Here is a 23492-nt window from a genome sequence, read left to right as displayed (position 1 = left end):
TCCTAAGCAAGAACAAGAAAGCTGGTGTTCTCAACAAACTAAGATATTCAGAGGTATATTTAACAGTTGATAAAGTAGGCTGTTGAAAATTGACTGACTCGACAGATTATCAAATACTTCAGATTTAGCTGAGATAAAACCATGTAACTGAGATTGGCTTTCAGGGAGGGTAGTTATGAACACCTGTAATATTCTACTCTGTAAAAACATCAGCAACTTGTTAACAACTGGAGTCAAAATTTTCAAGTTTTAATTTATTTTTACACCTTTAAAAAGCTGGCATGCTGATTTATTTAACATTTCTGTTGACATTCCCAATCAAAAGGACGTCAGCTTAGTCAAGGCTGAAAAATTCAAAAAGAAAAAACTAATTTAAGCAAGTTTACTACACTGCCAGCCATTGTGTTGCTTTATATTTGATAACCTTCACTGGCACCTGGCAGAGATCTTTACTTCCTGCCACCAGAAATTATTTTAATGTCTGAATCTGGCTGTAAGACTCACAGGCGGGATTGCTACGTCCTTCTTGAAGGCAAGGAGGATGTAGAGAACTATGGGCCTGGACAGCCTAACCTCAGGTCTGAGGAAGACTATGGAGAAAGTCTTCATGGAAACTGTTTTCAGGTACAAGATGGAAAAGGTGACTGGGGTAAGTCAATATGGGTTGAACAGGAGCAAATCATACCTGACCAACCTGATTGCTTTCTTTGCTAAGTTAACAGCCTCTCTGAACTGCCTCAGTTAATTACAGAATATTATTAGTCTGATGGGGGTTTTTTTCTGTTGAATGAGTATCGGTATTTCCTTGAACACCATTGAAGAAAAATAGGTTTTAGTAACTATTTTTCAGCAGATTTTATGCTGGGCTTTTTATTATCAATATTTTTCTCTAAGTTAATTTTTTTGGTCTTTAATCCATCACAAAAATTTAATATTCTTTTGCTATAACCTACCACCCATAGGTGTTCATTGAATTAAATATCTAGTAAAGGCATTTTCTTTTAAAGTTAGCTAACTAATAGACTTCAGTTTATGTGTGGAAAAATATACACATATATTTATGTTTGGGCATATGAACGTCTCGATCAACTGAATATATGCACAAGCATGGGCAGGATCAGCATCCTTTCTGTGCCACTGAGCATTAATGCAGGACGATTCTGTACAGAGAGGTTGTGGAAAGTTAGAATTCTGCAAGAGTTTATGACACAAAAATAATAAAAATTCTACTTCAGAACAAAAATTATTTATCTCAAAGAGTTTGCAGAAAGCGAACTCCAAGGCAATCACTGTATGTCATTTCAAAGACAAAATCTAGCTGGAAGCCCAAGTATTAAAAAAAAGATAGACACAATAGTTTAAATAATAGAGTGGTGAGTCATCTAGACAAATTACACTGCTTCTGTGCAGCTGGCTCATAAATACTGTCATTGTCAGAAATTTTGCTGTCCTCCTTTTCAGTTTCTCTTGCTAGTCTTGCTACTATTGTTTTTGTCCACCAGGATTACCTTAGTTTGTTTTCAGAGAACTGGTTTGCAGTAGAACTTTTTAAGCATAATGGCAAAAAATGTAGGGAACTCTTAAATACGTAAGTGTGTATTTAGTGATTCGAAATCAAGCAGGTCACAATTTTAGTCAGAGCTTAACTGTTGTCAGGTAAACTAGTTTGCCATAGCATTACACTTATCTTTTAATGGTTAAGTTCAACAGATAGTAAGGACACAAGCTAGTACATGCCAGTTCCAAGTTCAGGAAGCCTAAGTGGGCTCAGAACAGGCTAGCTTTAAACAAAAAGAAATAAAATTGAAACAAGTAGTATGAGAAAGGAAGTAATTCTTTTTATATAGGTTTTCTTTCATTAGGAAATATATGGGATGTAATAGCAAATATATAGGATGCAATAAATCACACAAAAAGTCAGTATAAGATTTTTCCAAGACTTGAGGTCTGTGTGTTACATGGTATTTTATAAATATTAGGTACTTAATTGTCTGTGTGAGAAATAACTATTATTTATTGCCGTTTTACATTTAAACTAAATTAGGAGCTGCAGCCAAAAATATCACTCCGGGGTTTATACAGTTGTGTCTAAATCCGTGCTGATGTATTTTAACCTATGCACATATCCATTTAAAAGAGGGTTTATCTCCTGCTTGACAATTCTTAATAACACAATAGACCACTCCTGTATCCCCTTTCCATCCATTAGTCAATATATCCACAGCAACCAGCAATAACCCAGCAGCAAAAAGCATACTTAAGGTCTTTAAAATCTCCCACCTGAATTGCTGTAGCCAGGAAAAACAAATGGGCCCAAATATGTGTGGCTACATTTTTAAAACTGCTGAGCACCTGCAGCTTCATCAAAAGATGTTGGTTGTCAGCACTTAACAGTTTAGTCCACCAAATTAAAAATATTAACCATGTGAATTCATAAAGACTACAGTCATCTGTGTCGTTTTACCAGGAATCCATCCTTGGTTTGGGATGTTTTCCATGCCATTTTAACTAGTTATTCTTACAACTACTTGTCCCACGTGTTGCTCGGTGGGGTGGCTGGCACTGGTGGGAACCAGCTGGCTTGTGCTGTTGAGGGTAATTGGCTCTAGAGCCAGCAGCAGTCATATGAGCAGCTGTGAGCTGCTTTGGGATCTTCCCCAGAAGCAAGAGACATCGATGGTTATGGTTTTTCAAGACATGGTTTTGAGGGACATGCATGCTGCTTAGGCCAAATCCCTTGCACTTTTTCTTTTCCTGACACTGGTTCACATTTTGAAGGCTGTCATCCCCAGGAGTATAGACAGAACTTAGGAAAAAAAAAAAAGCAGCGCTGATATTTTTCCAAGGTGAGTGAATCCATAGCCTTTTATATGTTTGTAGAGGGTACCTGTGAGCTTGCATTTTTGCATCTGGCTCTCAGAGGACATTAGTTCCTAATAAAAAATAATTAAAACCGTGGCAAAGACAGCCTGGTTCCTATGTCTTTGTCTTCCTTCCTATAACACACACCCCCTGCCCTCAACACTTGAATTTCTCGCCTTCCTTAGTCCTCCCTGGTCCAGAGTATCCCCACTCCTACCCGTTTTCCCCGAACAGCAGAGCAGGACTCGGTGGGACTGTGCTGGTTTCTGAGCTCTTACATGCCTCGATTGGCTGGTTACTTATGGTTGAAGACCTGCTTGCTGTGGGGAAATTTGGCTTGCTTTCCTTCTCTCCGTTTCTACAGTAATAATTCCTTTTGAAGTGGCTCATAAATAATTGGCCAGTGGCCTGGAGGAGGGGAGAGGACAGACAGACATGATTACCACGTGGCACTTGTGAAATCAGGCTAAGGCCCAGAGCAGAGCATCAGTTGTTACCAGCGTAGAGTGAAGAAGGTCAGCTGAGCTTCAGATAGGAAGAAGATGGGCAGACGATGTGATATTTTATCAGAATATCCTCAGATTGTAGAGGTAAATACAAGACTTATGTTTTTGGGTACAGAATTTTTAGTGCCCTATGCTTCCGAAAAGTTGAATTCACTTTAAAAGATGTGCTCCATTCAAAGGAGTCCTGATGTTAGAATACAGTGCTTGCAGAAATGCAGAATTGGAAGCTCATGCTGAAAGAACTCTTACCTTCTTACTGTTGCTCAATATTATACAAGAAATTTGTTTCAGAGTCATAGAACGGGGATTTTCATGGAAATAAGTCTGTAATTAAATTCTTTATTAACTGTTCACAATTATCCAGAAAAACAAGTATATTAAATAAGGAGAATATGTGCTGGGTTGGGCGTCACATTTTTGTGCAGTTTGAAATTGAGCAGTCTGAGCTTTTTAACAATCTTCCTACTGCTATATGACACCTTAATAATACTATTTAAAAGGTTTGAATTGTTATTTTTGATGCCGGGTCTAGAAACATGGATGTCTACCTCCCTCTCTGCCGCTCTCTATTTCTCTCTCTGTAAACATATCCCTAGTTTCCCAGCAGGTTCAAACACAGATGGCTGCCTTATTGCGACAGAAGCAAAAATGCTACATTAATGTTTAAAGAGATTAAAAATCCTCTTGGCAGCAGTGGCATATGTTACCAGTTAATTGTAGCACTGGAAGCTTCCCTGCTGTTTTAAAACATGGACTCATTTTCCTTGCTTTCTGCAGAGCAGTATGAAATGTCAAATTTGTTGGTATAAGTTTTGAATCCAGTCTGACAAAAATGAGCTATAAAGACAATGTTGTTGTCCTATCTAACATAGTTTTTGAATCCAAATAATGTTCTGCTACTATGCCAGCTCTGGCAGAAAGCTGGCTCTGTGCTCCAACCCAATGATCGTGTGCATACTTTATGATTTCAACAGAGGGTGTTCGCGTTTGGAAGGCAATTTTTAGCTTTTCACCTGCATTATTTCAGATTATTGTCATGTTGGCCAAAGCAGGCTGCTTGTTTAAATTACTTTTAAGATGCAACGCTCGCTTTTTCTGGCATAACCTCCAGTTGGAAACAGAATAGTCAAACCCACCCTGCGATCGCCTGCTAGCAGTGAGCATTTCTGGTGTGCTGAAGACATTTTTAACTGCCCTGGTCAGGTGATTAGCACACTGCTGAGTAACATCATTCTTTCCAGATCCCTATTCGCAAATTAACAATTCTCAGTAGTGCATTGCTGACAGTGTGCAGCTACTGTGTGCTACTTTTTGACTGGGGAAAGAAATAGGAAAAAAATTTTGAAAAGCTGAGAACTTCTGTCATTGCTTTAAATTCTGTTGCCATTTCTGGAGTTTCTCCAGTTCCCCTTAGATCAGGTAGCAGCTGTCACATCAGATATACATTCGGATAAAACAAAGGATTCAGTCTTCCTAACTAGCCTTTAAACATCAAACACTATTAACAGACTCCTTTTTCTTCAGAAAGGCTGATGATAAACCTTCATGTTACTACACTGAATGGTGTCACATCACCTTTGTGTGTGTTTGGCTAGAGCTGCATTGGCTTTATCAGGCTGAAGGATTCTGGAAAGTAATTGTGGCATAAATATATTCTCATGTTGGAAAGGTAAACAAAACTTAGAATCACATATTGCTTGTGATCCTTTTTACTATTTGTTCTTTGCCATATGTGCGCATTAGGTTTTACAGACAAGTAGATGTGATCTCTGCCCCTGAGGGGCTTACAGTCTAGATTAAATATCACATGGAGATGAGATGTCCTTGTTGGTATTCTCAGCAGGGAAGACCAAGGGTATGGTAGGCATGAACTATCCTTGCTTGTCTGGAAAACAGACCTTTCAAATTAAGGCTGAAACATGTCAATAGGAGAGAGAGCACAATTGCTCCTGATTTCTTCAGAGGGCTTTAGACTGCACAGTACTTATCTGATATCTATTTCTAGCATTTATATCTACATTTTGAAAAATCTGTGCAAACCCAGGTGGTTTTCTCTACCATTACTACGGCATGCATTGCCTGTTTGGGCGTCAGGGCGTTTCCAGATTACAGCTTTAGTCATGTTTACATCACTATTACTTATCATAAAAATGACAATTATATGAAAATTAAATGTTCTTGTGTTTGGGGAAAAAAAAATCACTTGTGAACAGAGTCCTGCAAATTATCTTAGTTTATTACATTTTGCAGGAAGTTTTGTCAAGTTAATACTTGTCAAGAAAGTGCTTTTACTAGACATGGATTGGTACTGGGTTTTTTTGAGACAGGTTCCAACTAACTTTAATAGCCTAATGTAAGCATATTAGAAACTGCAGTTTGGTGAAAGTTTTGAAGACTGAAAATATTGTTGGTGACTGAGACATCCAAATGCCACTCACACAATAAAGTAAGAAACAGTAGCAACCTGCTATTCCTTTCAACTTCTGCTTGGAAACCTTCAATTATAGGTGGCAGTCTGGTAGGACACTGAAAATGAATAGTAGGGAGGAGCTTTGTGCAATAAAACATGGAATTGTGTTCCATTGATTGTCTGTTTTGGAAGCAGTAACTTCAGCAGCAGATTGATACTGTGATTCATGACACCAAAGAATCTACTAGTTGAGCTTGGGGTTCCCTTGTTATCCCTTGTAGTTTTAGTGGAGCACAGGTCAAAAACCTCACTTAGGTAAAGCAGCATCCTGACAACACATTAGGGATGAGGCAAGTGGCCTCTTCAGCTGCGTATTTCTCCCTCATTCCCTGCTGTCCTTTGTGCTAATGTCCTTAACCCATCATTTTTGTGGATACTGATCAGTCTCATTACTCTAACTTCGTCGTGTGTTCTCCTGTTATTTTTCCTATCCTGAATTGATTAGATCATAAATTCAGAATATACACAGTGAAATATATAGCTTAAGAAGTCTAATTAAAAAAAGCAGCTTGTTCACTAACGCAACAGAGATTTAAATCCCCCACATACCACACTACGGATTCATGCCCTGTGTGGCTTATTGTTATAGGACACATGCAAGTCAATAGGATAACGTAGTTACTAGAGGAAATTGTCTTTCCTAAGCATAAAAGGTTCTTTACTGAGACAATTTACAGTTACTTAAATTATATTTGTATGCTAATTAATACAAACCTTTCAGGATAGACTACCAGAAATGAGCAGGAAATGTTACTTCATTCTGAAGAGTGGGCTGCTGTGGGGAATGACAAGCCTTTGAGCTACTGTTTGTCACCCACTATGTCTCTTGCTAATGGAAAAACTCAATCCAGTGGTAATGCATTCTTGTTCAGCTGAAACAGAGTATTTATTCTAGATTGCAAAACAGAGATCATGTCTTTGAGGTATTTACAGTAGAGCAGACACACAAGAAAGTAATATTGACTAACTACTAGGCATGAATAACAAATAAAATCTTCATATGTGACAGTAATATTCTGAAGCAATATATTAAGTCTTGTTTTCAACTGACAGTCAGCATTAGAATGCACAAATTGTATATCATTGATCAAGTGGCTGCAGCCAAAAGTATTTTTGTAAAATTATTTTTGATAATAGATATGAATTTTTTTGGCCCAAACCATAAGCTACTTATTTCAACGATAAGTGCATATCAAGACATCTACTTTCATACAATATTTGTGAAGTATCAATTTTAGGAAGTAGTTTCAGGAACTCCAGCTTTCCCCCAAAACTGGGTAGTGGTTTATAAAATAGTAATCCAAGCAGAGATGCAAACTTCCTTCTTCCAGCCGTTCAAAGACTTAAACGTATGATCAAAATATTATTTCGAGATGGATAAATCTGTCACAAGATTTGCTCCTACATCATGTCTTTTTATGATGAAAAATTGGAGCCTTGTCTGGCTTATTTTAATTTTGTTTTAACTGTTCTGCTCTATTGAGACTATATTTTGGTGCTGTATCTTATAACTCTTTTGTCTGCATGGTTGCTACATTTTTTTGCGTATGTCAGCATAACTCCCTTACTAATGTTTAAAACATGAAAGGCTGAGAATCACAATAAAATTAACACAATGCATCATAATAAACACACTTACTTAAATCTAAACAGAATCACCTTATGAAGAAAATCATACTGTCTTCCTTACTGTTACAAGTATGCCCAGCGTGCTCCGTAATAAAAGCAGTCACATACCGTAATGTCTTGTAGATAGCCCAGGTTTCGCATTTTATCTGTAACTTGGCAAATTCTACCAGTTTTTTCAGCATACGTATGTTGTCATTGTTAGGAACCTCACTTATATTCAGTTGGGTTCTTACTAAGATTTCTCACTCTGATACAGCAATCAGCTGGTTTTTCTTCCTCCTCATTCCTGCAGTGTTCTGGAATCCTGATGCAACCAAGTCAAGCCCGCCTTGGGAAGTTGCTTTTTTTCAAAGGAATCCATCATCTTTTTTATACTCTTAATAGAGTATAATTTTTTTATACTCTTAATAGAGTATAAAATGCTCCAGCATCTTTTTTATACTCTTATTAGAGTATAAGTGCCTTCAGGAAACTTCAGGTTCAGTCTCCGGAGCTTTTTTGCTCCGTGGGGTTGGGATTGGCACACTAGACTACAGAATGCTTGTAGGATTGAGCCAGCCAATGTTTCTTGTGAGATTGAATGCAGTATCTAGTGGAATAATGAAAGTAACATTATCATAATTTTTTTTTTGTTAAGGATAGTGCTGCATGATATCTTTTTCTACAGGCAGATTAAGAGCGAGATTGTCTTCTGGTTGTGAGGGTACTTGAGATGTATCAGAATTTGAGCTAACCTACACTAAAAGGCACTTTTGTTCCACTACTTACTGATATTCTTTGTTAAAATGCTGAACACACAGAAAACTTTACATAGGCAATTAGAAAACATTTTGTAATTTTCTGCGATACAGCGATAGACATCACTCGCGCTGTTTAAATTACTATTGCTGGTGTCCTATTATTTGTTTACAGTTTTATTGGAGCAACAAGATGAATGCAGACGTAGCAGCAGTACTAATTCCTTGGGATTCACAGATATCCTAATTGAATTATTTTCTCACTTTGTTTTCTGCAAGGGAAGTTTGCACTTGAAGAGTGGTTTTATTCTTCTTTCTCCTATTTGAGAACATCTGATAGTAGTATAAATAAAACATTAAAAAATTAGTCTTTAATTTTGAAGCTATAGTGAATCTGCTAAAGATATAAACAAGCATATTTAAATAGTTACTTTGCATTATTCATGTAACTGGAAAGAGATTCACTCTGGGTAGACAATTACTGTGTATTAACATCTTGCCTTAGGGCAGTTGAAATGGATTTTAATGAGGTGTTACCAATCCTGAATATCTTTCATTTGCCATTTGACCCAACAATTTATTTTTTACTTGACATCTTGACTTAAAATACTTAGCTTTATTATAGGGATTTCGTTAATCATATGCTATAGTCAAACAGAATGTTTATTGGCATAAAAGGTGTTTATTAAATTAATCCATATTATTCTGAATAATGATAACTAGTACCCATAGAGTGAAATTCATCAGAACTTCCTGAGTATTCAGATCCAGAGCCTAAGAATCACCCTGCTAAATTAGTATTCAGGTCACGAAAACAACTAATGAGGCTTCAGACCTATAAAAGACCACTCAAACAAACATCTGCCAGTGTTTTAGAGGATATTCTGGCCCTGGCATCAGCTATGACCTGAAGGGCAAAGCAATGTGAACTTAACTAAGACAGTATTTCAGATAATTTTTAGAGACCATAGCAATAAAGAGAAGAAAAATCGTTCTTCTTCCAGCATGGAGGCACAAATACCTGCTGCTCGGTCACGTAGCAGCAGGCTGAGTAGGAACAGGATTTCCAAAGTTACTTTGTTTAAATGATACGGCTCAGGTATTTGCACTGTACTCTAACTAGTGTGATTGAGTACTCTGCACCTGGTTGTTCTTGGCAGACAAAACGATATTTCTGAGAGCCTTTGGCATAACAAATCCATCAGTGGCTACAGTGTGAATTTTCTACAAGAATTGCTCAAATGAACACTTATGATGTGGTAAGAGTGTTTATGTCAAGGTAGTCCTGGGCAGTAACTCTGTCAGAACTGGAGCTCTGTGAATTCACACCCTACCTTATTTATTTCATAGAAGCAAACCCTAAGAGTTAACGCAGTGTTGTGAGTTTGGAGCCGCACACAAAACCGCTTTCAGCAGGATTATGTCAGAACATCCTTCACACAGCTGGCTATCCCATGCATGGTAAGAGTTAGTAGACAAACCTGTAGTCAGCTTTCCATCTGCTCTCTCTCTGCTGTTACCTCCGTAGCGCAGAGCAACGCTCCCTGTAAAGCTAGTTTGGATACTGGAGTAGGTAGCCACACCGACACAGCGCTTTTCTCAGGCTATTCTTGTTTTATACACAGTTCAGGCATCTTTACGTCCTTGCTTGCTGCCGCACTGGTATTCTCGTAGTGCCATGTACACTGTGGTGTCACCAGCCTGGATGCCAGCATGAAGGCCACCAGCAACTGTAAATGACAGTTCAGGGGTCCAGTAAGAAGATCCCTCAGTCTTCTACAAGACTACCGTATGGCCCAGAATCAGTAGCCTAGAAAGGGGAAAGAGACACAACAAATTGATTTATAAAGAAATTACAGTGATCAAGAAGCAGAGGTTGACCACTGCTTCGTTTCTTGCTGGAACATATGGTGCACAAATATAATTCATCTTAGTGAGTGGGAGGGGAGAAGGGTAAGAAGGAATCTTTCTGGCATGCGTACCAATACAATGCCAGTTACTCTGCTGGAGTCTCTTTCTCCCTGTATATGTAATCTATGTTGAATTAATTTGTAGTTGGCTGAATTTCAAACACATCAGGTTTGTTTTCACGTATGTTGATGGGATTTTCTTTTGGATCGGTTTCTTATGTTAATTAGACCTCCATTTATGCTACGTTGTAATGAGGTTTAGCAACTCTGCGTGTGCAAGCCTGGTGGGAAATTGGCTGCATTTGCACAACTTCAACTTTTGCTGTTGCCTGGTTTAGATACACGATAGATTTTCCTGTTTCCCAGGTCACGGGCAATTCAAATTTTTCAAAGAAGGGTTTTTTTGTTGTTGTTGAGGAATATAAAGCCCAATGTATTAACGTGCATTTTAAAGGAATGAGGGTTTTGTTTAGCTGGGAGAGTTATTGGTTCTTCAGATCTTCCAATGGCTAAGTCAAAAAGAGTAAATGGGATGGGGGTTTTGTGGCTTACAGTCAAGCCCCTGCTTGGAGGGGAAGTACTAGATATCTCAGGTAGACTGTTCTCTATTTGAGTAAGAAGAGAGTAATGCAAGCAAATCTTCAATGTCTTTCTTTTCAGAACAGAGACAGGAGTTTTTTGAGTTTAAAGGAATTTCCTCATCAGCTGCTTTGTTGGTCTGTTCAATACCTGAAGACCATCTGATCATATGTGAAGAGTGATACAATTGCAGCTATTATAAACAGAAAGGCTTATAAAATAAAAACAAGATCCAAGTTTACTTAAATGTAATATGTATTTAATGTACAGATCATGTATCTTTTCCCGAACGTACTGGGAACTTTCTACTTTTGTCTCTGTTTCTCACTGGTGAGTGGTCAAAGGTGAGCCCTTTTCCTTAGTTTTCCTGATAATTCAGGTTGTAGGACTTAAACCCAGGGAAAGCAGTGGTCAATGAACTTTAGACAGAAGGAGTATTGTACAATAAACTACATCTGGGGAATTTCTGTAGCTTTATATAGAAATATAAGAGATCAGAGGTGGATTCCTGTGAATTCCAAGGCAGCTAATGAGAATACCTCCTAAAAAGTCACTGTAGCATAATACGGAGAGCTCCTCTTCATCTTCCTCACCACCAAATAGTCTTGGCTAGTCAATGAGCACAGACAAGCTGTTGTTTCTTCACACCAAGATGAAATTATTACTAAAAGAACTATTTTTTGCAAGCACTGTGTGTGCCACAAGCTCTTTGACACTCCTGAGGTATTAAGATAGGCTCAATCGAAAAAGCTGAGAAAACCATGGATATTTAAACTTTTCCTATCGCTAGTGCCGGGGTAAGCATGACCTTTGTGGAGCAGTAGGCTTCTGCACCGCTCTGCGAGCAGAACCACAGTAGCCGTTCATACCACGCTCGGGCTGTCAGCGTGCCTGCGTGTGATTCTGTGGGCAGGAACAGTCGTGCTCTGCCCGCGCCCCAAGCTCAGCAGGGCAGTGTGAGCGCGGGCGATGCAGGCTGAACCTCAGTGGTAACACTGCGCCCAGGCTCGTGTACCCTGGCTTTTAAAAGGCTGTATGAAGTCAGTTCAGCGTTGTATTAAAAATGTTCTGAAGTTTTTCTAGTCTAACAAAGTAGCCTGGTCTAGTTTTTTAATCTAGCAAAGAAGGGGCAGAGCAAGCCTGTTTCTGCCTGTGAAATACCTCTTACCTTCTATTTAATACAACAACCTCTGCTGAGTTTGGCACTTGAAAGGTTTTTTCTGCAGGAGCCTGAGGCAGTTGCTGTAATTGCCAGCTCCTAAGTATCTTCTTCAAAACAAAACCTTATTTATTCTTTTTTCCACACAGCACAAGTGTTAGTGGTGCAGAAGTTAGGAGTGATTGCCCATTTTTCCCCATACAACTACTTTCATTTTCCCTTGTAACAGTAAAAGTTTATGTTTGTAAATACAACGGTCTTTCAAGCAACTAGGTTCGATTTCCCTTTGAAAATCAAGATCTTTATCTGCAAATACTTTTGCATGGCAAATATACTGATATTACCTATTGAAAAACCTTAAAATATTTAGTATTTTCCTACCGTGTTGGGGGGGGGGGGGGGGGAATACCTAGAAGACATGGCTTAGGCTGTTTCCATTTGTCAAAAGAAGTTGCAGTAAATATCTTAACCTAAGGCATTGTCGTTAATATTTGAACTTCGGCTTTTCAGTTTCGCACACTTCCAGAGCACTTCTTTAAGAAAAGAATGGACTCATTCTCAACAAATCCAAGTACCATACAAAAATATATTTTTGTATGTATTAATTATCAATAGGATAATTATGACTGTCACTTTCCAAACCATTTGTTTATTTGGTCATTATCTATCGCATTGGAACATGCCTAAAACTCTTCCTTGCCACTTCAGTGAAATAATCTGTATAGTACCGATAGACTTATAGAATTTCTCAAAGGTATTTGCAAGATATCATCACATGTGAGTACTGAACAATTACATTATGATGAGAATTATATCAGCATTGCCTATTACATAATCCATAGGGGGAAACTATGCCTTATATTCTGTTCAGTGTTACAGTGATGAAATAGGAGAAGGACTGAACATGAGTGGCCCCAGTAAAGAAAAAAAAAAAAAGCAAAAAAAAAATACACAAAATATTTGTTTATTTGCAATAACGATTGCAGGCTTTACCACACTGAAAATTCTAGGCTACATGAAGAGTGAGCACTGGATAAATAATATGCACTGGCCTTTAATAGAGCATTTTAGGAGTTTGGATGGTCAATGCAGTAAAAGCATTTATTGGCTCTGGGAACCCATCCAACTTCAGACTGTGGTCACATACAAAGATGACTGAAATCCCAGTATTTCCTGAATTTAGCCTTTTAGGAAATCAGACATCCAATGTATAATTGAATATGTCATTCCTTGGGGAAACAAAAAAGGATCCTTGCCTACCGTTAACTACATCCAGCTCTTCAGCTGTGTAGTTCTTGCAGTGTTTTAACTAAATCAATGTGAAATGGAGAAAATTTGAAGCATTTAGTTGAATGATTTTAATTTTTAGAGCAGAAGAAGAATCATTAATGCTCAGAAAGTGGTAAGACATTCATAGTGTGAATTTTCTCAGTGGAACTTGCTGCATACTCACACATGGTCAAGCATCTAGGGAACAGAAATTTGTAAAACAGTTTGCAACCATGCATTCCACGAGAGTCCAAAGAAAAAAAAAGTCAAAGTGATCACAGATAAGTGAACCTTACCATACATAAACAAAACATCTAAGAACATTGTTTTAGTATGCTTAATTGTATTGCTAAATTGACACACTAATGACTATTGTCTTTACATGAAGAAAATCCTGAGCATGAAGTAAAACTTCAAAGAAAACATTGAAAATGCTACTCTTGGCTATCTGATTTCAAGGGATGTTACAGCTGGGTGCGATGTACTGTACAACTAAACCTCTGCAAATGTCTTATTTATTGCTTGTCTGCAGTCTAATCCAATAATCTCTTAAACCACCTGACAAAGTATCAGTTCCTTTGCTGTATGTACACCTACGTAGCTGTACTGCCCCTGTCCATAGCTGTTCTTACACATCGTACTCATCTGTCCCAATGGGACAGTGTGGTTCCGTGCCCACCCTTTAGCGGCATCACTGAACAGATGACGAAAAGATGCTATGTTGTGAACACAGGAGCCATGTAATAGTCCTACGTATTTTCCTTTAAATAAATATAGCTACAGATGTGCCCTTGGTTTTCCACGTAAGGACAATAATCACTGAGACGGGAGCATAGCTGTGACAGAGATTGGTCTCAGTTGATGGGATTTTTGCCAAATTGTTGTAGGACTCTTGATTCTTCTCCTCCTGGCCTTTGCCATTTTCTTGGAGATTCAACAAGCTATTGAGCATTCCCATCTCCAATCTGCTTGTGGATGCTGGACACCAGCTGTGATAGTTGCGAGAGTTTGGGTGCTCCAGCCATGCAGTGCCTCACCGATGGTGGTGGAGACTGGGTTGTAAATCCCTATTGTGTCCTAAATCCGTAGCTTACTTCAGACCACACGTGTATGCATAAATTTCTCCTGCAAAAAAATAAACTGTTCCAGGATCCCTCACGGTGAGGCAATGCAGGGATATAAATCTGCAAAAAAGCCAGGATGGTGCGCACATTTATCAACTACTCCTACCCAGGGAAGAAGGGAGAGAACCCCAGCTGCCTGAGGACATAAAGGGCACCTGCAGTGTCTTACCCATCTCAACTAAATCTTCAGAACTTTCCAGCAGGTAGGAACAAGCTGTGGCCTACCACCATCCAGTTTGGGGTCTGCTTGCTTTATTCTTCCGGGGATAAATTGATGTATGTTTGAATAGCAGTCCTGGAACGTACTTGTAAATGAACCACAATAGCTAGTTTTCTAACTGCCAGTTCTAGTTTAAGAACCCCCTAATAAAGAACCACTTCAGAAAGATTTTTTTTTTTAATAATTGTAAACTTCATTGCAGATGGGATTATGCCTAGAGAGCTGATTAATTGCAGATTCTGGTCTGTAGACATTACTAAGCAAAAGAAGGTGAGATAAATGTGTAGTGTGTATTGCATATATAAAACTGAAATACAGTAGGTTGCGAACTACTGAAGGCTGATTTAAAGCAGTTTGCCTAAATTTACTTTGGCTGTCTTGCAAAGAGATTTTAATTTCATAATTACATATACTTTATCCAGTGTACCTTTTTTTTTTTTTTTCCGAATGACACTGGATGAACACACAAAGGAGAAGAATTAAAGTTTGGAAAAATTTATATCTAGCCCATCTTACATTTGCAGTGTTTCTCTTGGCAACCTAAATATTATTTTAACTTGTAGTGTGATTATATATTGGCTCACATAGGGGAACTGCAGATCTCTGCCTGCTGAGCATCATTAAGCACTTTGGTGCTCGGTGGGAGTTTGTTCATTAGGAGGAGTGTTTTATGAATTTTCCTCTGTGTGCGTCTTTGTGAGACAGAGGGAGGGAGACCAAGGCAATGAGAAGGAAATATCAGATAAATCATTTACACATATAAAATAGGTAAATATCTATACTCCTATTTAAAAGAATCAGAAAAGCATTGAGCAGAAGAAAATAAGCATCGACGTGAGGGCTATGAAAGAAGTCTCTTGAAACCTGTTGCTACTACTGTTAGGAAGTTTGCATTATTTCCTTAGATTTAATCTGGTTGGCAAAGATCCACCAGTGTGCCATATTTTACCTTTTGGTTATCATTTAATTTTGGGTATTTGGCTAACTTTATAAATCTTAAGACATATAAAGGTAAAATTGCATAATATAATTTATTTTAATAAGCTACCCATACTTATAAATTAATTCTACTAGCAAGAAAGACAAGACTTAAACTGTGAAGACTTAAAATCTTTAAATTAATTTTTCAGATTTTATATTCTTAAATCAGAATTTTTCACAACTGAGAAGGACCTATAGAAGATTATTCTTTTATTTCATTTTAGATGTCAATTACTAGATGTCAAAAACTATGGAGTCAGGGGGTGGGATGTTGAAGTTCCTGAAAAGGGATGTATTTTGCAAGATATGCAAAACATATTTGATTTTTCACTGAAGTATTAAAAAGAAAAAGAGAAGAATCACTGGCTTAATTTTATATTCACACTGGCTTTATTCTAATATTTTGTAATTGGGCTTCTTTGTTGTATCTGATTATTTGTATCTGTATGGATGTGGAGAAAAATCCAGCTCACTGTTTTGCAAATGGTTTTTCAGTACCAATGCAGTATACCCACTTGGCATAAGTGACATCTGTAAGATTTTCAAACATACTTATTTTAACTTAATATGGTATGTATATAGAAGATAGCATTTTTGCCTTTCTGTGTGCATTAAAAATAAAAAAACAATTATTGAAGGAGGAGAGAAATGTGGAAAATTGATATTATCTGCTCCTTTAAATTATGTCTGTAAATATTTTTTCCCTATGAATGTAGCAAGAGCTTAAGCAACTCCTGCTGTCTTGTTGTTCGGCATTCACTACTGCCCATCTGCCTATTGATTGGTAGGAAGCTCCAAATGGGAATTTCATCTCATTAATCATGTCACATCACAGGGATTAGGACAAAAAAAATCCTTTATGCTTCACAGCAGCCATCTAATGCCCAGTAAGACAAGTTAACGAATATGATATGGATAGAATATTTTCCCACTAATTAAAGGTCATCTGCTAAAAACTGCGAGTCAGACTTGCTCAGAATGTGCTATAATCGAAGTCTTCACGTACTCAAGATTTGCAAAATGAAAGGAACAGTAAATATGTATCTATAATTCAAATGTTAGCGTATCTCGAGAGTAAAACCCATCCGTTACAGAACACTGTGGTGACAATACTTGCAATAGTGGTTCTCTCTGAATAGTTACTTGCAAAACCCAGTTCCGTTGAGTCTCTCTTACTTCTCCTCACATCATCATTAATATCCATCCACATGGCATTTCCCCACTGATATGCTCTATAATCCTCTTACAACATCACCAAAATTGTTACCGTTCTACTCGTAACCGACATAATCTGCATTATGAGATACTAGGATTTTTCTAAGCCTGTTTGGTACTGTAACGAGCAAAAATAAACAAAGCAATTAAAATTGCTAAGATGTGACTAGGTAGGTGAGGTGAGGTTTTCTTACAGTTAGGACACTGTGGCAGATGAGAGGGACACACACAGCCTTGGAAGGAAGCCAACTTATTAATGGAATTTGACCATGCAAAACTTGTTGAAATCCCTCTAGAACGTCAAATGCCACATTATAATATCTTTACTGAGGTCCCTGCCATTCCCAGGAAACCTTTAATTCCCTTTTCAGAGTAGGATTTTTTTCAGTAATACTTTCCAAAGCAAGATTTGTGGGATGTACTTTGGTTTGCATTCGTGTTTCGCTTGGGCTCTGTAATGAAATCTCCCATCAGTTAAAAGCAGGTAGGTGGGTTCTGCTTTTTTTTTTTGTTGGAAAGAAGCCTGCAGGGAATTGAGATTTATTTTGACAGAACTAAGCAATTAATTATTTTTTGCTTTTAAGTTAATAAACACTTTGAGGTCATAGATTTTTTTTTTTCCTGAAATTGTCGCTTATGATACTGTGTTTGAAATCTTACAGGTCACTTTTGTCATGCTAAGGACTTGAATTAAAGGTTAGATGATAACACAGATACAGTTTTAAGAGACTTGCTAGTGTGATAAGGTAACATAAGTAGTCTCTCTTTCTACAAGAAGCAGAATACTACTGCACACTGCCGGTGCAAAGTCTGACAAGAAGTGGATATTCTTCTGATTTAGGCTTTGCATTTTGAAAGTTTATGAGCCTGCAACTATTTTTCACCATTTTCTAAGATTCTAGCAAATGATCCTATTTCTGCGAGTGTTATCCTGAAGAGAGAAATTGCTTGCCAGTGTTTACAATCGTTAGTCTTACAAAGATCATGACATTAGCAGAAAGATCTGAATTTTTCCATTGACCTCCACGCTTAGAGGAAGTTCTGCTGAAGCCTCTATTAAATGAGAAACAAAAGCACCCATATTTTTGAAACTTCCAGATCTCTAGGTTAAAAGCAGGGGATGAAGACAAATATTTTGACTATTTGCTGTGTTCCTCTGCCGAGTAGGCTTTTAAACATTTTTCACTTTTTCTTCTCAGACTTCTATAATTTAATAATGAAAACTACAGAGGTCAATGATTACCTTTTTCTTGGCTAGAGTTAAGTTGGCAGGTGATTTCTTAACCGCTAGCATTTTTCATCCTGCTGTTGATGTAACAGACTGCATTGTCCACGTTTGTAGTAGATGGTGGTGTATTACCAGTCTATGGTGTATGTGCGTAGCTGTAGATTAAAAAAAACAAAGACACCACAAAAAAGCAACACCCCTCTCAGTGTTCTCAGTAGATCTCATAGCTGATACCATTATTGTAAGAAAATATCAAGGCAGATACTATAGACATCCAGTTGTTGGAAATACTTGAGTAGTCAGCTACACTAGCGTAAAGCACAGTTACCAAATGCGTATTTATGTAAATGACAATAGAATTGCTCACACTGAATTAGCTCAGACTGTGACGTACTGGTGAATGGTTGTCCTGCTGCAGTGTTTGTGCATGCTAATTGTCTAAACAAACTTTATTTATTTTAGTATAGAACCAACCCATAGTGACATCTTCAGGTTCCAAAAACGACTGAGTGCTAATAACAACTTCTTTACGAAGTGTTTTCTATTTGTTTTCTTTCCCCCCATAGACCTATATGTGTACATGCATCTATATGCATAATATCCCTCCTATGTGAATCTAGAATGTGATATATTATACATCATCACCATGTGCTTCTCCAAGACACTTTGATGTGTAACTCCACTGGAGAGCTTTTCTGAAGAGCTGTTAGAGTAGCCAGCAGTAGAAGTATGCTTTCCCGTTCTACAGGGAGATGAACCCGACACTGCAATCGGAGCAACCGTGCCTAGCTGATACTGCTCACTCCACTGGTGTGGGAGAGTCCGGGTTTCCTCCCTGCTCTCTGCCATCTCTTTTTGTCCCTTCTTTCACCAGTCTGGTTTACCTCATCTGCAGGACGCTTCTATCCCAGCTTTACTTACCAGCCATCCTGTGCTGCTCTGTAAGCCCCTCTCCAACAAGTCCCCTGACAGGATCTGGTTTCCTTTCAGCTGAGCCAGCTCCAAGCCCTCACCTGACACCAGTCCTCTTTTATTTTGATCAAACAAGCTCCCTCCTCTCTGCTTTCTCTAGTTGGAGCCCAGTTTACCCCTTCAAATTCTGCTTTTCTTTTCCATTCACATGCTGATTTTCTTTCTGTGTTTATTCCAGCTTCTCTTCACATTCAGGCCTAGATTTACTAGATTACTTAATCAAGCGTTTTCTGACCCTTCCTATTATTCTGCTTTTCACCCCTCTGCATTTGTAGCAGATCAGATGCCTTCTCCATTCAGCAACCATGGCTATTAGTAACAGGGTCACTGATTCCAAAGGAGATCCAAGCTCCCTGTGTGTTTCTCCTATAGCTGCCTCCACCCTGGAGAAGGTAAGAGCAGTGTTATGTAAGGGATTATTCATAAATGTCAGCTCCTCAGAGGTTTTCTGGGGATGAATAAGGTTGTGCAGGGAAAATTAAAAAATCACATAATGTTTTCTAAGCTTTTTAGGTTATGTCTATATACAGGTATACAGCTTCATGTTAAATGTCCAAACTGGCCTGGAAGGAGCTGATATGTGGATACAGCATAGCAGAGAATGACTTTGGATATTGCCAGGAGCTGCTGAGCGCGTCATTAAGGTGTTCTGGCAGGGCTAGGGAGGGTGGCTGGAGAACACGGACGTAACTGCTCAGCAGGGATCATCCTCTGGCGCTCACATGCCATGGTCTGCGCTGTTTCTACTCTTCACAGTCGAGCCCAGTGGGTTCCTAAAACAGAAGGTCTTTGCAAGGTGCTGTCTGATGCAGATACAGTATCCTTGCAGGCTTTGAATTTTGATCTTATAAAGCTGTCAATACTACTTACTCCCTTACATAGTGGCAGGCAATCACCTCAAGTCTGACAAATATTGAGTAATCTACTCAACCTTATGCCATTCAGAGGGAAGCTGACAAATCTTTCTTCTTGGCTATCTTGTTTGTAACAACTTTTGTGACCAAAGAACAGCACTTTTTCTTCAGGCAGCAGCAATCGTCATCCCAAACTTCCTATCGCGCTCAGCAAGCAAGCCAACCCATGTGCAGCCCTTACAGTTGCAAGTGGTGTAATTCTCATTTTTCTTTTCAAGCAATTATTTTACATTCACCTTACGGTGAGAACAGCCATAAAATAGTTTTGCTACTTGAACGTTATAAATTGGTACAGCATTCAGCAAAACAGATTTGAATGAACTGCAAGGCATTTCTGTTACCTTTGTTACACATCAATACGGTTGAAAAGTAGAGAAAGTGCCAAAACCAGGTGCTTTGATGTTAAGATAACAACATCCTGAATCTGCCCAGCAGGATAAGGAAAACATATTTTACGTGTTGCTTACACTCTCATTTGCTCCTTGCCAGAAAGGCAGTGTGTTAAAAGTTATTCAACTATTTGCTTTTTTACCTTACAGACTGTATTTGGTGTTTCTAAGCCTTGTAACCTGTTTTTGGTTCAAGGCGTGCTGTGGTGGTACGTGGCACCGCGTACGGCGCACAGTGAAGCGTGTGGGCGAGGGACGGGCCGTGCTGCGAGCCCGCGTGAAGGCGTGAGCTGGGGAGGGACCGCGGTGCCCCGGGGAAGCAGGGAGCCAAGCGGGTGTGCTGGTGGGCGAGTGCCCCGCGGGGCAGGTACCCGCTGGCTTCTACGTCTGCGTGTAGGGAGCCCTGAGCAGGGAAAGGGAGATCTGTCAGGCATGGCCCCGGCCCGCTGCCAGGAGCTGGCTCGGCCCCTTGGCTCTCGCTCTGACGGCCGCAATATGCTGCCCTCGCTTACGGGCTCCTGTGCCGCTCGCGGGTGGGAGTAGCTGCTCAGGAGCGGCTTCCCAGGGAGCAGGAACGTGCTGTAGCTGATCCTCCTCGTAAAGAAGAGTAATGAAAGCTTCTGGTGCCTGAAACACGGGTTATCAAAGCAGTGGAATGTGGGTAGTCGAGGTAGTTTTCATTTTCGTATCTGCATTTTTTCCGAGTTCTCTCTGTTTTAAAAATGGGAGAAAATGGCTTGTGGGTTCAAATATTCTTTTTCTTGATGCCTCTAAATGTGTACATGCGTCAGTGTTCAGACTTCTTCTACCTAGTACCTTCTACTAACCATTTGTTAATTTTCTGCACGTTAATATGCAGTGTTGGTCTTATTTTAAATAAGAACATTCCTCTCATTTAAATTATGGGAGAATCCAAAGACGAGAGGATGCTAGTGAGGTGGGAACAACCCCTCCAGATACATGGTTCATAGCATATATCGATTTCTAGTGTTTTATGGTAAGCAAAAATTTAACAACCATAATTTTATGAAAATGACAATTGAAGGGGACATCTGGTGAGAATTCATTTATGCCTTTTTACATTTTTAACAACCTGGCTATTTTTGCTCTTCTCATCCTCTCAAAGGGAGTACAATGTAATGAAGCATGGAGCTGGAACTAGGCCACACCTCAGCTGGAAAATGTCAAATTCTATTATGCCATTCTCAAAAGCATAAATCATGGCTGCACATTTTTAAAGGTATAAATGAGGGAGGGAGCAATATAAAAGGTTTATCTGAATTCATGCAATGTATTTATAGTACAGAATGGTAGAGTATAGGTTATTATTTATGTAATATAGAGATACACCAAATATTTAAAGGTTGAAATCTGTAATACATAGTATCTTATCTTTGCTGAGGAATCCCTTTGAACATTGTTCATTTCCTTGCATTTAATTTTTGCAGTTGTCAGCTAACAAACTAACCTGCTTAATGTCAAGAACTAATAGTTACTTTGTCGCTTGAAATCCTTATTCATACAGGAAATATTTTTAATGATTTTAATTTTAAAACCATACTTCATGAGTGTAATATCCAGGGTTCCACATTTCATGGGTTTTTATACTGAATTGTACCTTTCACACATGCTTTCCCATGTTTCATTGGTTATATTATGTATGGGGAGGAAGTGTCTGTCTCTAGGAGCAGCAATAACATAGTTCATAACTATTTAAATAAATAAATAGCATTTACTAAGAACTTAAGAGCAGGACGGAAGATTGTTAAACTCACTTGCTCACTCCCACTCTTCCTCTTTTCTTCAACATTCCTTTTATTCCAAGAGGTTTAAATTATCTGAGTCTGACTCTACTCACAATAAGTTTGTCTTTCTGGATATGTTCTATAATTCTTAATTCTATAACGCATTTTTGTCAATGTTTTTAGTATGTTATGAGAGTCATACATGTGACTAAATGACGTGGGGACTGCTGATATGCTACAAGAGCATGTGAGTATATACCTCTGTGAGATTTTTTTTTTTGTCTGCCTTTCAGCCTGTAGTAGATGAGGATCTTGGGCTGAGTACTTAAAATACAGGCTTATACAATATAAGGCTACCAGCCTCTTGGAAATTCTTTGTCTAGCCTTGTTCCAAAGTATATATTAGGCTGATTATAGTGATTATAGATTATGGTATATTTACTGTATAACAAATAGGCTACATTCATCATTATGTGACTAAAAGGTGGCATGGACCCAAACTCAATCTCACTGCTACCACCTGAAAGCTCTTATTGTACTAAACCAGTTATTGTACAAATCATGTTATTTATTATCTAGTAAATATGTTCTTAATTTGAGCTACAACTTCTGTACTTCTACAGTTTTTGAGATCCTGGTTAAAGCTATTCAGAGACAAAGCAGCAGTTCAAAACCATCTGTGAGAGCCATTAGCAGAACAGAATTGCGTGTCTTTTCTGAGGCACATTTTGTTTCGTGCAGATTCTCCTGTCTTACACACAACAGTCCTATCACAGCATCCTCAGGCGTATGAACAACACCTCTGGTGTATTATTCCTTCTTATGTCCTTTATCCAGAGAGATCTTGTGCAGTTGAACTTCAGGTTTCAAGAAGAGGATTTCTGAATTAGGTTGGGGGCGGAAGGTCAGGATCTTGTCTAATGAATATCCATATTGTTACCTGTATCTGTGATACGTAAGAAGTGTAAACCTGGAATAGTGTGGTGCAGTCTGTCGTGCTCTTCAGTTCCTAAAGGTATTTGTTCCCTTGGACCTGGTTCAGTACAACCAATTTTTAGTTGTTTAGTAGAAGCTAAACTGCCACTGTGTGGGAGGAGCCAAGATGGCAGTTACATCTGCTGCTTTGACCAACGTTCCTGACATCATGGAGCCGCACCAAGAAGTGGTCTGAAGATAAGGGACAAACCTTTGAATCTGGTACGGAGTTTATTTAAACTCAGATTAGAAAGTGGAGGACAGGTTGCAGATACTACTGACCCTGTTTTGCTGCAGACGTGCATTACAGAATTTAGCATCTGCTGGTGTTTCCCAGCAGCTGAAAGTGTGTGAACCTGTATCGCGTTGCTGGAGGCCATCCAAGAAGCGACAGAGGTTTCTACTGTCACATCAGCAGATTCATTTGAAATTCTTAATCTTGTATTTGAAGGTGAAAGCAGTGCAGACTGTTTCCTCAGAAGTGTCTCAGAGAACGCTTATATGGGATGGGGCAAGAAGGCAAAAAGAATTTGCTCTACTTAATGATAAACGTATCAACTAATACATATATGCATTAACTATATGAACTTTTCATTTTCTTCACTGAG

This window comes from Opisthocomus hoazin, chromosome 14 (genome assembly GCF_030867145.1).
Source record: "Opisthocomus hoazin isolate bOpiHoa1 chromosome 14, bOpiHoa1.hap1, whole genome shotgun sequence".
NCBI classification, from domain to species: Eukaryota; Metazoa; Chordata; class Aves; order Opisthocomiformes; family Opisthocomidae; genus Opisthocomus; species Opisthocomus hoazin.
The sequence above is the reverse complement of the archived record's forward strand: the minus strand, read 5'-3'. Positions refer to the sequence as shown.